At 33.5% G+C, this 15,009-nt stretch overlaps 1 protein-coding gene across 3 annotated transcripts in view; it reads right to left on the reverse strand.

Moving 5' to 3' along the window:
* Positions 1-15,009, reverse strand: part of CDH19 (cadherin 19) — a 112,600-nt gene that overhangs the window by 62,546 nt on the left and 35,045 nt on the right. The window contains exon 1 of one of the 3 annotated variants that reach the window (XM_027895235.1): positions 3,860-3,976. The exons of the other annotated variants lie outside the window; for them this stretch is intronic. The gene's annotated coding sequence lies outside the window, so the exon portion shown is untranslated. Of the gene's footprint in view, positions 1-3,859; positions 3,977-15,009 lie in introns of those variants that run through there. 3 annotated transcript variants of the gene reach the window in all.

A 15,009-nucleotide genomic window follows, 5' to 3' on the forward strand; every position in this document is an offset into this window, starting at 1 on the left:
TGTTATCAGCATGTGTGCTTGTATTACAATTTTTAGTAAATTTCTTTAAAAATTGCAGAAAATATGTAGAGTATTTTGGATTGTATAAATTCTTACATGTTGCTGTGTTATGATTTTGTTTGTGAAGTTTCTTGCTTTATTTATGAAGTTTGTTGGCAGATTTCTTGAATTTTTCAGAATGTTTCCAATCATCCAGAAATCAGAGATTAATGATTTAACAAAGATTCACACCTTTTCAGTTTTTGGATACCCTGTTTGCTCACTGTGGGTGAAACTTCTAGGGAGTGAACTCTGTTCACTTGTAACTATATGCAGTGAACCACAATTTATTTGCAAAGGAAGATAAGACAGAGATCCTTGTTCCATCTCCCAGTAAATTGTTTGGGATGGCTAGATCTCATTTAACAGTTTAAAATTCATAAAGAGACATTAATAAAATACAGATTGTTTTGCAAATTTTTCGATCTTCTTTTTTCTTTCTGACCCCTTTTGACAGATTGCGTTATCCCACTTCTGCTTATGAACTGTGGAAGGCTGATTTTCCCCATATACTCTAGATGTCTTATTCACCATTCTTAGATAGTTCTCTACAGGGAAAGGAGTGGGTAACTACAGTGTCTTCACGATTTAACAAGACTCATTTCTTTAAATCCCTTTTTAATTTTTGTAACCTTTGTATTTAAAACGAACTCATCAGTTTGACTACATCATCAGAATGTTAACAATGAAAAGCCACAAACCTACTTTATGCTGCATGACAATGAGGGCAAAGCATTTGAAATATTTTTAAATATATTAGCAATATATAATATTGCTTAATATACTTGTAAAAACAATCTTAAACAGAAAATCATCAAGCAAAATAAGACTTCAAGAACTCTAATTTTCTATTTTATTTACCACTGTCTAAAACATCTATAAAATACTGAAAATAGTTTATTTTGCAGATATATTGTATCCTGGCTAGGTTTTAATCACAATCAATACATAAAGACAGTGTTGAGTCACTTAATTCAGTTATTCTTTTGTTATTTACATTCTATAATTTACTAGGATGTGTTTTGGCTTCCGGTGTATCATAATTCCATGTAAAAAGTAAAAGAAAAGAGGAAAATGTTAAGTGACATCTTACACTTCCTCTAGTGTTTAGGTAGCAATTTTAAGGTTGCAAAAATGGTCTCTCATAAGTTATAAAAATATATATAGGGCCAATGCAAAAAAAGACTTTGCCCTTCCCAGATTTAACATTGTATCAGAACATATAAGATAGCCTTGGTAATCTTGTTTCAGGTATTATCATATTTTTAGTTCCAGTACTGTATTTGCAGATACAAAGTCTGAGGTTTTACTTTCTTTTTTCCCTACCTTTTTCCTAGTTGAATATCCTTTATCCTTAATTTTGTTGTATCAAAAGCAGTTTGCTATAACAGTTAGGTCAGGTAGCCTGGGAATGAGGAATTCTACTTTAATACCACCTTCCATTGACAAGGTCTTCACTATGTTTGTGTCCCTGATAGAAAGCCTGGCAGCAATGTTCTTTTGCAAACATAGCTAACAGTTACATCTTGTCAGCAGGAGAAACTGCAATTTCTTGTATGCTACAGGCAATGAACATGTGGAGGAGACCTTGCTTTGTGTATCCAAAACACAATTATGTTGCCAGGTCTGTCCCGTGTGGTTTAGCTGAGATTGTCCCATCTACATCAACTTCTTCTGTAATGGATGTGTACCTTGTCTACTTAGCAGGGTCTGGAATGAATCCAGGATAACCAGGATAGCGGAGGATACCATGCACACTCTCTGGCCCTTTGAGTCATTAATTTTCAGAAATAAATATTTTGTTAGGGGAAGGAGATAGGAAGGACAGATAAGAAAGACATTGTGTTACGCCTCTCTCTCTTTAGCATCAAAGGAGCTGGAATAAAATTGAAATAGAAAAAAAATTAAGGGACTGTGGTGGAACCTATCTCTACTGCCTGTAGAAGAAAGCAAAACTTTCTGTGACTTACAGAGTAAAAGGAAAATAATGGTTTTCACCTACAAAGGGACTAACACTTTAATTCTGTATTGTCTACTCTATCATTAGATTTGTTGGCAAAATTATGTCTTTTAAATTCGATTGATATAAGAAATAGACAAATCTTTCTGATTAAGCTAAACAAGAAGTTTTCAAATATATGTACAGTGAATGTGATGCAAAGACTACACAATAGAGATTTCATCCAAAAGAATTATAAAGTGTAAAGAAAATAAACCAAAGGCTAATGATGAGAATTAGCAGGCAGCTTAAACCATGGGCATCATTAAAATCTGCCTGTATAACATATGAAATATTGCTTTCTTATTTTAATATCAAATTGTGCTGATATTGTCTGAAATTTACTTCATGTTGGGAATTGTAAAAACTTATGATACTGAGAAGTATATTGAGTCCATTTTTGAGATATTATACATTTTTGCGGTTTTGAATGCGAAGTGCACATTATTATTTCATAAATTACTTTAGACAGGGTAAAAATAGTTGCTTTTTGTTTCTAAAAATGCATGGCTTTCCATAATATATTTATGACTTTGTTCTTTAATTTTAAGCTACTTTTCTTAGAGTATTTTGTGAGCAAGTCTCTCTTTCATCCTCTCTCCATTACCTAAAAAATAATTCCAAGACTGGATTTTCATTATCTGCTAGCTCTTACATCAATGCATTTTTTTTATTCTGTAAAAATGCAGGTAGTCTGAACTCCAGACACAGCCCTATATTCATTTTATTTAAGTGCTTGCTTCAACACTTTTAACACAAAAAATACTGAACATTGAAATTTATCATTATGACTCCTAAAATTGAGTCCACAGATCAATTTTTGCACCTTAGTACAAATTTATCCAGGTATAAAATAAAAGTAGTTTATCTGGAGTGCTTTTGCAGCCATAACTAATTTTAAATAACAATCTATTAAAAAATAATGATATAATCCAAAAACTGTGTAATTCCCAACAGTTTCATACCAAAATAATTTGTAGAAATGAACAAGCTGACAGATATTTGGCATTTTAATAATAAGTCAACAGCTATTAAATATCTCTGGGCTATAATGCTACTGGTTGTTTCTTGGCTACAGTCTATTTGAAGAGTTTGAACATGAAAAATAAATTCTAGTTATACATCCTAATAGAAGGGTTACAAAAGAAACATACAATGCTAACAGTTTGCTAGTATATATACTGCACTGCTGTTTGAAAATCTTATTTATTAACAAGCTATCATTTTACACTCCAGATCTGACAAAAGTAGAAGCATATATTTTTTTTGTGATCTGAAAGAGTGCAGTTGTTAGGTGTAGGATTATAAAGAGAAAAGAGAACAGAAATGTCAATGGAAACAAGACAAAAGATATTGTTTCTGTTACATTAAGAAGAAGAGTATCAAGACATGGAGTATTTCCTTTAAAACATGAGAGTTTTCCCTCCTCCTGATATCACCCTCAGAAACTGTAAACACATTTTAGTGACAATCACTTGCATGAGTGTAGCTGAAGTAATCACAAGCACTTAGTCAGAGTGTTGGGCTTGGAAAAACAGACTGATAATCAATGTGAAAATTTTAATGTGTAAGTTGAACACAAAACAGGCTAAGTAACTATTTCCTCTGGTAAATCCAACTTAGGAAGTTGGAATTCTACAGATATAGAAGCTAGAAGGTGGACTCTGAGGAAACAACAAAAGCAGATTTCTCTTTCTAGAGGTTTTGAGTGTTTCTGGGTTTGTCTTTGCCTTTTGTAGTTTTTGCACTGGAGACACCCAGATGAATGTTTTAAATTTGATTTTAGAAGCTAATAAAGAAAAAAATATATAGATATCTTACCTGTGTAACTTCAGGGCCTTCTAGGTATAAAGAAGTGGGTATTGCAAAAGTTGAATGAAAAGTGATGCGGAGAAGTTCTGTTTTACTTCACAGATCCTCAGAAAGGTTTAAGAGTTACAGCTTCCTGCCAGTATAAGTCACTTCTGCTTTTACTTTTGAAAACTCACAGTATGACACTGCTTACTGCATGCTATTTTGGGTGCCCTGAGTAAAACTATGAACACAGGCACTTTTGTGCAAAACATCATAAGGCCCCTCTGATGTTCATTCAGAGTTCAGAATTAAAATGCAGAAGGCTCTAGCAAGAAAAATACAAGCTGATTTTCTTTTTCCTAGTGGAAAAATAAAGTACTCCTGGCAAGTAACCAGGGTGGTGGGAAGGTAATTCATTTTGTGTGAGAGCATTTTGCAAGTGAAAGGGATATGCCCTCTGTTTAGAGATTAGTCAGGGAAACAAATGGTCAATTTAGAGTAGTCACAAAAGTTAGTCAAAGAAGAGAGTTTCTACGGTCTGTTTTTTCCCCTCCAGCCATTTTCCCCCACAAAATAATTTAGTTTCAAGAATAATAAAATCTTCAAGCTGAGAAAAAAAGCACATGCCCAAGATTCTGGTTTATCTCTTTATGTATTTTTAGGGACACTAAATAAATCCTTTTCTTTTCTTACAACTGTCTACAAAAGTTATCTTTTGTCTACTAAATAGTTCTGGGGTTTTATAGTCAATGAAAAATAAAATAAAAACAATATAATATCCCCCCAAAAAAGACCCTCAGAATATGTGGATTAATTATGCGACAGGTTATAAATTTTCATAGAAATTAAGTTTTATCTTAAGTCAAGTTAGGAAATTTTGAGTAATTATTCAAACATTCATTGTGCTTTTATAAAGAAATGAGGATATTTGGGGAAAAACAAGAACTGTGTATTACAGTAACACTTCAGTAATTAATACGGAAAACATATTTGTGTTGAGATAATTTAGAGCTTAGTGCTACATCAGTTATAGCTCCAGGCCAAGAAGATTTCTGAGAAGTCCTAAACGGAAAAAAATGAACATGACATTTTATCAGACATAACATATCTTGTTAATGATAAAACTAAAGCAAACTCCAAGCAACTCCACTCAAGAAAAGTTGTTTCTCCCTCTTTCCTGTTTCTCATCCAGTCTTGGAAGATTAAGCAACTGCTTCTATGCTTCTATGTGGAAATCGAAAAATCTTGTCTGTACTTTTGACATATATTTTTTTTTTCCCAGTGTTGTTTTCCCAGAAAGGAAGGAAAATAAATTCTGACCAGCCCTGCATATCTTACTCAGATGTTCAGGAATTTCATGACCAGAACATAAGGGCTGGCAAATGAGGAAATGTGATCCTTTAGCATACGTAATACGATGAGACAAAACAACTAAATCAAGTTGCCAAGTCAGAGAACAACAACAGAGCAGAACGTGTTCTGCAAAGGGAACAGTTCTGATTGCTGTGGATCTGAGCCCTGGTACCTTGGTTAATCCTGAATCACTATTCACTGTATTTACATTCAGATGTCAAATCAGCTGGTTCTAAATAAATATAACCCCCCTAATATTACAGACTTTAAAGCTTGAATTGAGTGGGTTTGAAGTAGCACAGGAAAGCTGTCCACCTATCACGTCCATCCTGACAGAGTCAGAAAGATTTATACTCTATAGGAAATGCTGTGTATACTGTTTGAGCTGCCAGATTTTTGTAAGATTATTCAAAATCACTTGTCAGTCTTTTGAGGATGATCTCCTGGTAACTTCTTGTGGAAGTTACTCATCCTAACCACTCCAGTATAAGTAATATAATTTCTATATCAGGCTGAAAATGAATACACAATTTATCAAATTATACACAGTTAATAGTTTTTTCTCAAATCAAAGCAAGCATGATAATATTATGCAGCTTCAGGTTCTTTGATAAGCCTGTGTTCTTACTAAACATTACTTAATTATTTATTAAATTAGTTATCAAAAACAAACTGCCAAAGATTTATATCTGCTGCTCTTACCTGAAGCATTTTTTGTCTGTTAGGCTAAATGTGATTTCTTTGTGTAGTGGTTTTGCCTAACACAGATTCTTTTTATATCTAACTTTTAATCATGCTTTGGTTTTCTTGTTTGTTTGCTTGTTTTTAGACACATCAGTGTTTGGTTAGAGCTGTTATTGAGTACTTTTGGTTTGTGGTCTGACATGAGCTCTGCACAGGGTGAGGTATAACTGCTGCAGAACAGAAAAATGTGAAGAGGAGAAGGGGGCCTAAGATTGTGGAAATGGAAGAAGCGGAATCGGAATTATGTGATATGTTACTATTTACCACCTAGAAAAACTTTTTTACCAACTCTGCTTGTCACTGACTTTCTACCAATACAGAAGAGGTGATGTTCCATTCACCAAGGCAGAATTAAATAGACATAGGTGTAAGAAAAGGGAAAAAGCCATTGGTGACAGTTGGAAAAAGGATACGCTCATTTACTGGAATGTTGAGTATTATCACAGGATGTAATCTAAGATGTGCTGTGTGAAGCAAACATTAATGAACAGTAGGAAGCAAAGAAAAATGGAAGTTTCTCAGAATTCTTGTTAAAGAACTGATGATGCGAACTGACCAGAATAATGGCCAGACTTTTTAACAAGGTGAAGATAGTATGCAGCTATAAGGAATGACAAAAAAAAAAAAAGTTATATAACCTGCACCTTAAAAAAAGAAATCAAATAAGAAGTGTAATTAAAAAAATTATGAGAAAACATTTCTCAACTCAGAAGAAAACACATACTTATTCCCAGCACAGTGTTCTAATATGATGAACAGTCTCTGCTTCTCTTAGTCTAGGCTTCTACTAAAGACAAGGAGTCTTTTGATATTAACATTGTAAGAAAAATAGTTTAGACTGTCACATATTCAGGAAAACCTTTACCCTGCCAACTCTTTCCTGATCTCGCAGATGGTGGTATTTTCTTCAGAGAGGGACCTCAGGGATGTGGCAGCATTCAGCAGCTACAGGCACCTTAACTGCTGTCTCAGCTTCCCTTCAAGGTGTTTTAAGAGCTTATCATCTCGCTTCGCAGGGGAGACCCACTGACTGCTGACAGCAAAATTAGTAGCACAATCAACATTACTGGGCAACTCAGTTCTGAGTGAAGAGGTGAGAAGCTCTACTCATCCTCTGAGAAAAACCTCGTTGGAGGCTTGGAAGAGTTGAGTGAACATTTTTTTACCTAAAAAAATAAGCCAGTTTTTAATACAGACAATGGGGACTGAGAGAGAAAATTCATAATTCCAGTCAAACTGCTTGCATTTCTAAGAATATATTCTATTTTCCAGAAACTGAATAAAAAATAAAGACGTGAAGCCCCAGGAGAACTGTTTTTTTGTTTGTTTGGTTGGTTGGTTGTTTTTTTGTTTGGCTGGTTGGTTTTTGGTGGTGGTTGTTGTTGTTGCTGGGTTTTGGGGATTTTGTTTGTATTTTTGTTTGTTTGTTTTTTTGATAAAAATAATTTAAAATCAACCCACCAAAACTCCAAACATTTCAAGGGATCAGTTTGCTTCTATAGGATTTCACTCACCTGAGCTCATTCAGTGGGACTACAGGTAAACAGTCTCCCTTAATCACTTTCAATCATGAGAGGAATTCTTTCGGAAGAGCAAAATGTTTTCTTGGAAACCCAAAAGGGGAGACAAACAAAACAAGATAAACAGCAATAACAAAATAAATAATTAAGTAAAATAATAAAATTTTAAAAATTACAAAACCCAAAAATCAATGTTTTGTTTCTTCTTATTTCACTTATTTGTTGTTTAGTTATTCCTCTACTCTGTACATGGGCTGCATTTACCCAAAGCAGAGGTTTAAAGAGAGTTCCATGATGGGATTTCAGTGGAAGGATTTCCCTCATAAAATACAGGGAATAAATTAAAAACTAAAATTGAAAAAAAAAAAAAGACTTTATAACCAAAGCAAAGCTTGATCATTTTTTTCTTTGAAGATATTTGTGTCTGAAAGAGGAAAAGAAATTATTAAATTGCATGTATATCGGTTTGCAGAGAATAAGAAGCTGTGGCCTTATCAACATATAAAGGTGATTATTTTAAAAAGAAAGTTTTAAAAAGTTTCATATTTTGGAAAAAGTTAAATTAAGTTAGCCCAACATCTGTGAGTTTTAAGGCAAGTTGCTACATAAAATTAACATATTTAAAGACTTATCAAGTAAGTCCTTTCCTTTGTTTTGCACAGGAGTACATTGCCTCAGTAGACTAGAACTGGAGGGAAAAGGAAATATTCATCCCTCTATCTAGTCTCTGAATACAATGTAGATTGGGATTTTTTATGTTTTTGTAAATCATTGACATGAAATATGGGAAAAGTAAAGTATTATTCTTTGGTTATTTTTGTTTTATATATTGTATTAGCTTATAACCTTTGCTAATTTATAATGGAGAAAATAAGATAGGTTATTCAAATATTGATCTGATATCCGAGTAAGGTTAAATTACTCAATGAAGTACAGCAAGATTGGGGGAGAGGGATAGAACCTGTGGTTTCAAGGGGTGTGGTTCTCCCATATCACCTACCCCCAAATCATGGCTCTTTGTTTGGAATTCACATTAGGAATTTTCATCAAGCTAAGCACAATCACTTCAAGCTAGATAAGAAGCCAGCACATCACTACTAGAAGAGTATCATGAGAATAGAAGCAGTGGAGCATCAACAGTAACAATGAGACCATTCCTAAAATCTTTATCTCTGGAGACTCAATTTTGAATTTGGGGGATTTGTGCTGTTTGGTTTGTACTGATTTTTTAGTGTCGAGATCTTTGCCATTTCTAAACGGACATTTTAATGGCAGCCTTTCCCAGAGCTTGTCTTACCTATAACCACTTAAGGGAGGCACAGCTGCAAAAGGAGCCAAGTGGAAGCATGAGAGCAAAGAGAAGCGGGTCTTGGAGGGCTGCATAGACTGAAAAACAATAACCTCTTTTCTTTCATTTCTGAGTAGTCTCTCATCACTATACAAAATAAATATAATACAGTGAATCAAAGAATTAAAAAAAAGTTTTTGTTTCTTCTTTAATTATACTACAACTAGAATTCCAGTCCTGCTAAAATATCTTACAAATCATTGCTTGTGGAAGAGAAGGCAAAACTACATGAGTCACTATAAATACAAACATGCGTAGATTAATCTACAACACTAGTGAGACTTTTTTCATAGAATTATATGGAATTAGTTAATTAGTTTAAAAACCTCTTTTTTTTTTTTTTTTTTTTTTTTTTTTTTTTTTTTTTTTTTTTTTTTTTTTTTTTTTTTTTTTTTTTTTTTTTTTTTTTTTTTTTTTTTTTTTTTTTTTTTTTTTTTTTTTTTTTTTTTTTTTTTTTTTTTTACAATATTTAATGATAATCTTGTGTATTTTTTTCTTCCTGTTATGATTTCTATTTTTTTCCAGAGGGGAAAGGGTCTTAATGAATTGCAACACATTATAATTACTTAAGTGTGTACTTAGAGGCATGTGTGAAAATTCTGTGGAAATGATGCATAACCATGCATTAAAAGAAACTGAATATTATGCAGTAATCAGACCTTTCTAAAGAAGTTTCTTTTTTTTCCTTTTCCCTTTCCTTTTCTTTTCTCAGTGAAAACTGTTATGATAGAATACATTCTGTTTGGAAAATAAAATGCAGACACATGTTTATCTTTTTCCCCCCCTGTTTATCTTTTTCCCCCCCTGTTTATATTCCCATCAGAAGATACAATCAATAAGAACATATTCAGGGCAGGATGATTTTCAAGATGATCCCCTGAAGGAATGGAGTACTCTTATTCTTTTATTATCAAACACTGTTTAGTTATACATGGAATGAAATTGGGGATGTCATCTCATCTCTGTCTTTAGCCTAAGGTCTCCCGCTGATGATTAAATCCTAAGATCCTGAATTGGGCTGATATCTGTAAGTAACTAGTTCATATTTTCCCACCTGTCTCCTGCAGAGAGACAGTAGCTGCTATGAGATACAGATCATATGTAGTGCAAGTCAGAATTTCATTGTGAATTAAAAAATATGTTGAACAATTCAAGACAAATATTTCTTTCCATTTGTCTACACAACCCTCATACATTTTTTTCACATACATAGTCAGTTGGCAACAAATGTTAGAGAGCTATTCTACTTCTATGGTAAGTAGCAATGTAAGTCTTAGCATATTCATTTACATGTAGAAAAAAAAGAAGCATGGAGGTAGAAGAAATATTAGAAATATTAAATGCAAGTTTATGAAGACAAAATCTATAGCTGTGCCTGATCAGCCCAGTATTCTGCTGCAATAAAATCTCTCAGTTTAAAAAGTAGTGTAGAAATTAGTGCAAGAGCTGGTACAGGGACAGGTCGGGTCAGCCTAATTTGGAAAATACATTTATGCAGAAATTTCAGTGGCAGAAAAATATCCCTGTTGGATTAGTTCAACAAAACTAAATGAAATATTCCAATTTCAGAAATGTCAATGTGTTTTGGTTTTAGTTTTGTTTTTGCTTTTTAACTAATCCCTATGACATTTCCATTCTAAAAAATGAATGAAATCAAACAGAACAAAATAAAATAAAAGATTCCCATTTGAAGAATTTCATAATGTCAACATTTCATCCCATGTGCCACTAGCAAAGCCTAAGTTATAGCTTGGAAGACAATTGTAAAAAGTTAAAACCCAATTGTTTGTTTGGTTAGTTGGTTTTTGTAAATGTGTGCTGAAAAGATTGCATATGACAAAGTACCCTTATTCTATGCTCCACCAACCTATATATCTACATTGTTTTAATTTCTTGGTAGGAGATAGAGGAAATCAGTAAGGTAATTTTTTGGAGTTCTCTGATTTTTTAGAATGAAAAAAATGGGCTTTTTTGTTACAACATGAGAAAAAAGTTTTAAACCAGCAAAAATTAAAAGAGAAGAACCTTGGTTTTTCTGGGTTTTTTTGGTTGGTTTTTTTTTTTTTTTTTTTTTTTTTTTTTTTTTTTTTTTTTTTTTTTTTTTTTTTTTTTTTTTTTTTTTTTTTTTTTTTTTTTTTTTTTTTTTTTTTTTTTTTTTTTTTTTTTTTTTTTTTTTTTTTTTTTTTTTTTTTTTTTTTTTTTTTTTTTTTTTTTTTTTTTTTTTTGTTTTTTTTTTTACATCAATGTTCAGAGTAGACTCTTGACACAATTGAATTTAATACAGAGTTTACAGTTGCATTCCGGGTACAATTTAACCGTAATTGTGATTATAAAGACATTTGCACTAGCTTGTTTTCATTTGTTTTTACTTACGGGAGTTTGTTATTGGGGTGCCTGCACTGTCTACCCTGGTTTTGGGCTGATACCTCCATCTAAATTGAGCTGCTGAGATTCTACAGTGCAGACCTCAGACTGGAGCAAGAGCCAAGACCTTTCTCCTAGGGCAGGGACAGGCAGCAAGGGGGAGTAATGGCTTTAAACTGAAAGAGGGTAGACTTAGATTAAATATTAGGATTTAATTCTTTACTGTGAGGGTAGCAAGACACTGAAACAAATTGCCCAAAGCAGCCGTGGATGCCTCATCCCTGAAAGTGTTCAAGACCAGGTTAGACAGGGCTTTGAGCAACCTGATTTAGTGAAAGGTTTCCCTGTCTCTGTCAGGGGAGTCGAAACTAGATGACCCTTAAGGTCTCTTCCAACCCAAAACATTCCATAGAGTCATATTCTATTCTATGATTCTATTCTATGATCTTTAAACATCAAAGACAGTGCAGGCACTACTGATTAACTGCTGATTGTAAAGTACTTCTATCTGATCTATGAGCAGGATGGGCAAATGCAAACTTTTGTAGCTTCATTGACTGCTGTATGGAATGTGCCAATTAGACCAGCTGAAGCCTCTGACACGAATGCTACAGCATGACTAACAGCATGGAAACACATTGACCTCTAAGAGAACGAGTCAGTGGCAACCAACGAACAAGACCTTGTGTGATAAAGTCTGAGAAGAAAAATCAGCCTAGCTTTTCAAATATTTTACAGCAAACTGAAAATATTCACAGAGGCTCTTTTTTTAAAAATCATCATCTCTGTATATGTTTTATTTTTTGGAACTAAAAATATAAGAATTTAATACAGAATTAATTTTTATGAATTTGTGTTGTTAGTCTTCACCCACTGGAGAGAAAAAAGTGGATATATATATGTAGTTGATAGTGATATGTCAAAAGGACAATTAAAATACAGTAAAACTATAAAATAGAGATGTTAAGCTTTCTACTTTTTGAAATGGTATTATTTTTGCAAAACAGGATAGAATAAATAGGATAAAATAAACAGGAAAAGTATGAAACGATGCAGAAGTGATCTTGAGAATGACAATTACACAGTATTTAGGAAACCTGCCAGCTATTGGAGAATAGAAAAGAGTCAAAGGAAAAAAAATATTGAAAGAGAGAGAAACAGCCAGATCTCCTCTTCACAGTTATGCAGAAATATGGCCAAAATTAAATATATGTAGATGCTGTAAGTAGGCTGGGGAAAGAGGGTAGGAAGAAAATGACTATTCTAAATTAAAATATCTAGTTCATCTTTCCAAGAATAAAGCAGATGGAGAAACTGTGACTGGATTGGGTTGGACACTAGCCAGATGGAGGACCAGTTATTCTAGCAGTCAGAAGAAAGGGGAGAGCAACCTGTGTGAAACACAGCAAGGTCTCAGACAGATGAAGATGTGAGTAGCCCAGGAGCAAGGTCAGCCCTGCCTTGGGTGCTGGCCAGCTCACCCACAGCAAGATGGAGAACAGCGTGTGCAGCAGTCAGGCCACTGCCTTCAAGAGCCAACCTAAATCCTGCCTAAATGGCAAGGCTGTGGAGTTTCACACAGAGAAGAATATTGATAGAAGAAGGAACTATCATTGTTATTGGATGACTGTACTCTTCAGAGTGTTTAGGGATTCAGGAAGCTAAATCTAGCAAAGATGCAACAGGGCACTGGAATTCTGTTATTTGGTACAAAATACTAAAGATCTACTTTCTATTTTTTGCCTTGTCCAGATAACTTACCTCCTAAAGTGCAAAATGTTATTTATTCAAATTTCAAAGAGTTTTCAGAGTTTATTTTAGGCCCAGTCTCAAATTTGACTTCTCGTTAGAGCGTTTACAAGTAGCATTCATATTATTATTGCTATGAAAACTAAGATGTTTGTTCTTTATTTCATGTGGAAAAAATGAAACATTTTTCAGTGTTCACTTAAGAAAATAACTCTGGTATAACTTTCCTTAGTATTGTTCTGTAATTTATTGCTGTTATTTGTCCTTTAATTTCAACATGACAAATTAAAATCATACTTAAATCACAGCCCTAAAAGAGTAGATTCGACCATTAGAAAAAATTTTTCTCTGTATTGTGTTTTTTTTATACCATGCCTCTATTCAGATGCAGATTGGAAATCTGAAAGTTTGCACCATAAAACTGTGCAAAAATGCATGTGATAGAGGAAAACTGAGTTAGAAGTCTAGAAACTATAATCCATGGATAATATATGTGTAGTTTCCTTCATAGGTACAAGTATACTAAAGGTAACAAAAGACAGTGTTTATCTGCCTGGTTGCACTTCTGATCTTATGTGATTGTATGTAATCTCATAAAATTGATTGAATTTAAAATAAAATGACACACACTGGAGTAGTAATTAGTATAGCTCTTTATCTCATCTCTCATTTCAATTTTGATGATGTCTTTTATATGTGCTGGAAAGCTAATTGTTCCCTGGCATCTAGGGACCCCTTATGCTGTGGAGGATTCTCTAGTGATGGAGGTTACCTGGCCAAAGTATGGAAGATCCCTGAAATTGGTATGAAGTGTACCTTATACCTTATACAACTAAAGTGTATATATATCTAAAGGAATTGCTAAATTTAATAAAGTGTACCCATAGATATACAGTTCTACATTACATTATATAGGCTTGCCAATTTGATTTCTTCCACCATTGGTATCTCCATTTTACCATCTCTATAGAATTGTAGTTTCCTGATGAAGTATATTCTTAAATTCAAATAATACTCCAAGACTTTACTATCTTCAGTCTGGATGGTATTAGTAATGAAGAACGTAGCAATTTCAGGATTTACAGCTTGTTAGTTTAAACTATGCTACAGAAAACAAAATGAAATGGCGTATGCTGTTGTGAATTCTGTATTAAAAGAATGCTTCAGGCCTGACCTGCAGAGAATAATTTCTTCATAGTCTCTCACATGGCTCTATACTAAGTAAAACAGAAAAAAATCAAAAACCAACCAACAAACAAACAAACAAAAAAACCACAACAAAAATCTACTATGCTGAACTATGCAAAGAGAATCAGATCGTCAGATTTCTATTGTCAATGACCTGTTGTCTGACTTTAGAATAATTAGTCAGTCGGTGATTCTATACTTGGACTGTGTCTTCTTAGGACTACCTCTTTCAAGAAAGCAAGGTCAGACTTCAAGCTTGGTCCAATGATGACGTTGCTTTTAATGGGCTAAGGGTTTTGTTTTGAGGAAAAAACACGTAATCTAGGATTTACTATGTTTTGTCTGGATTCATCTCTGAAGATCTTTTTTTCAGGTGATTTAGTTATAAAAGAAGTTTACCAATGATCAGATTAATAGTTATCTAATTTTGTTTTCTCTTTGTTTAGCTTTTTAAAATTGTGTAACTCTGTATACACATGCATTTGTATTTATAGTTATATATGTTTTGGTTGCTGCTTGATACTCATATTCTGCAACTGTTTTTAGTGTAGAATGGGCTATCTATGACCCTGGAGTCAAATGCTGCAGAGAGGAGGCACAGCATAGGCCTTAATATTATGGCCATGGTGTAGTAGTGGAGATATACCACTGTTACGAGAAGAACGTAACCTGTTAACTGGGGTGAACATGTAAAACATGTCATACATGCTGCATTTAGATGTAAAATGATCCTGAAGACCAGTGAAGAAAGACCAAGGTACTACAAATAAAAAGAAAATGGCCTCAGGCAGTGAGGGAGAAGATGTCTGAAGTAAGCTACTTCTAGTGAAGGGATACAGAAAGTGAAGATCCAACGTACAATTTCCCTCCACCCAAACTGAAGGTATTGACCTCAGAACACAATAGGACAC

The sequence above is a fragment of the Empidonax traillii genome, unplaced genomic scaffold (genome assembly GCF_003031625.1).
Source record: "Empidonax traillii isolate 1590-97213 ecotype Southwest subspecies unplaced genomic scaffold, ASM303162v1 scaffold453:size478658, whole genome shotgun sequence".
NCBI classification, from domain to species: domain Eukaryota; kingdom Metazoa; phylum Chordata; class Aves; order Passeriformes; family Tyrannidae; genus Empidonax; species Empidonax traillii.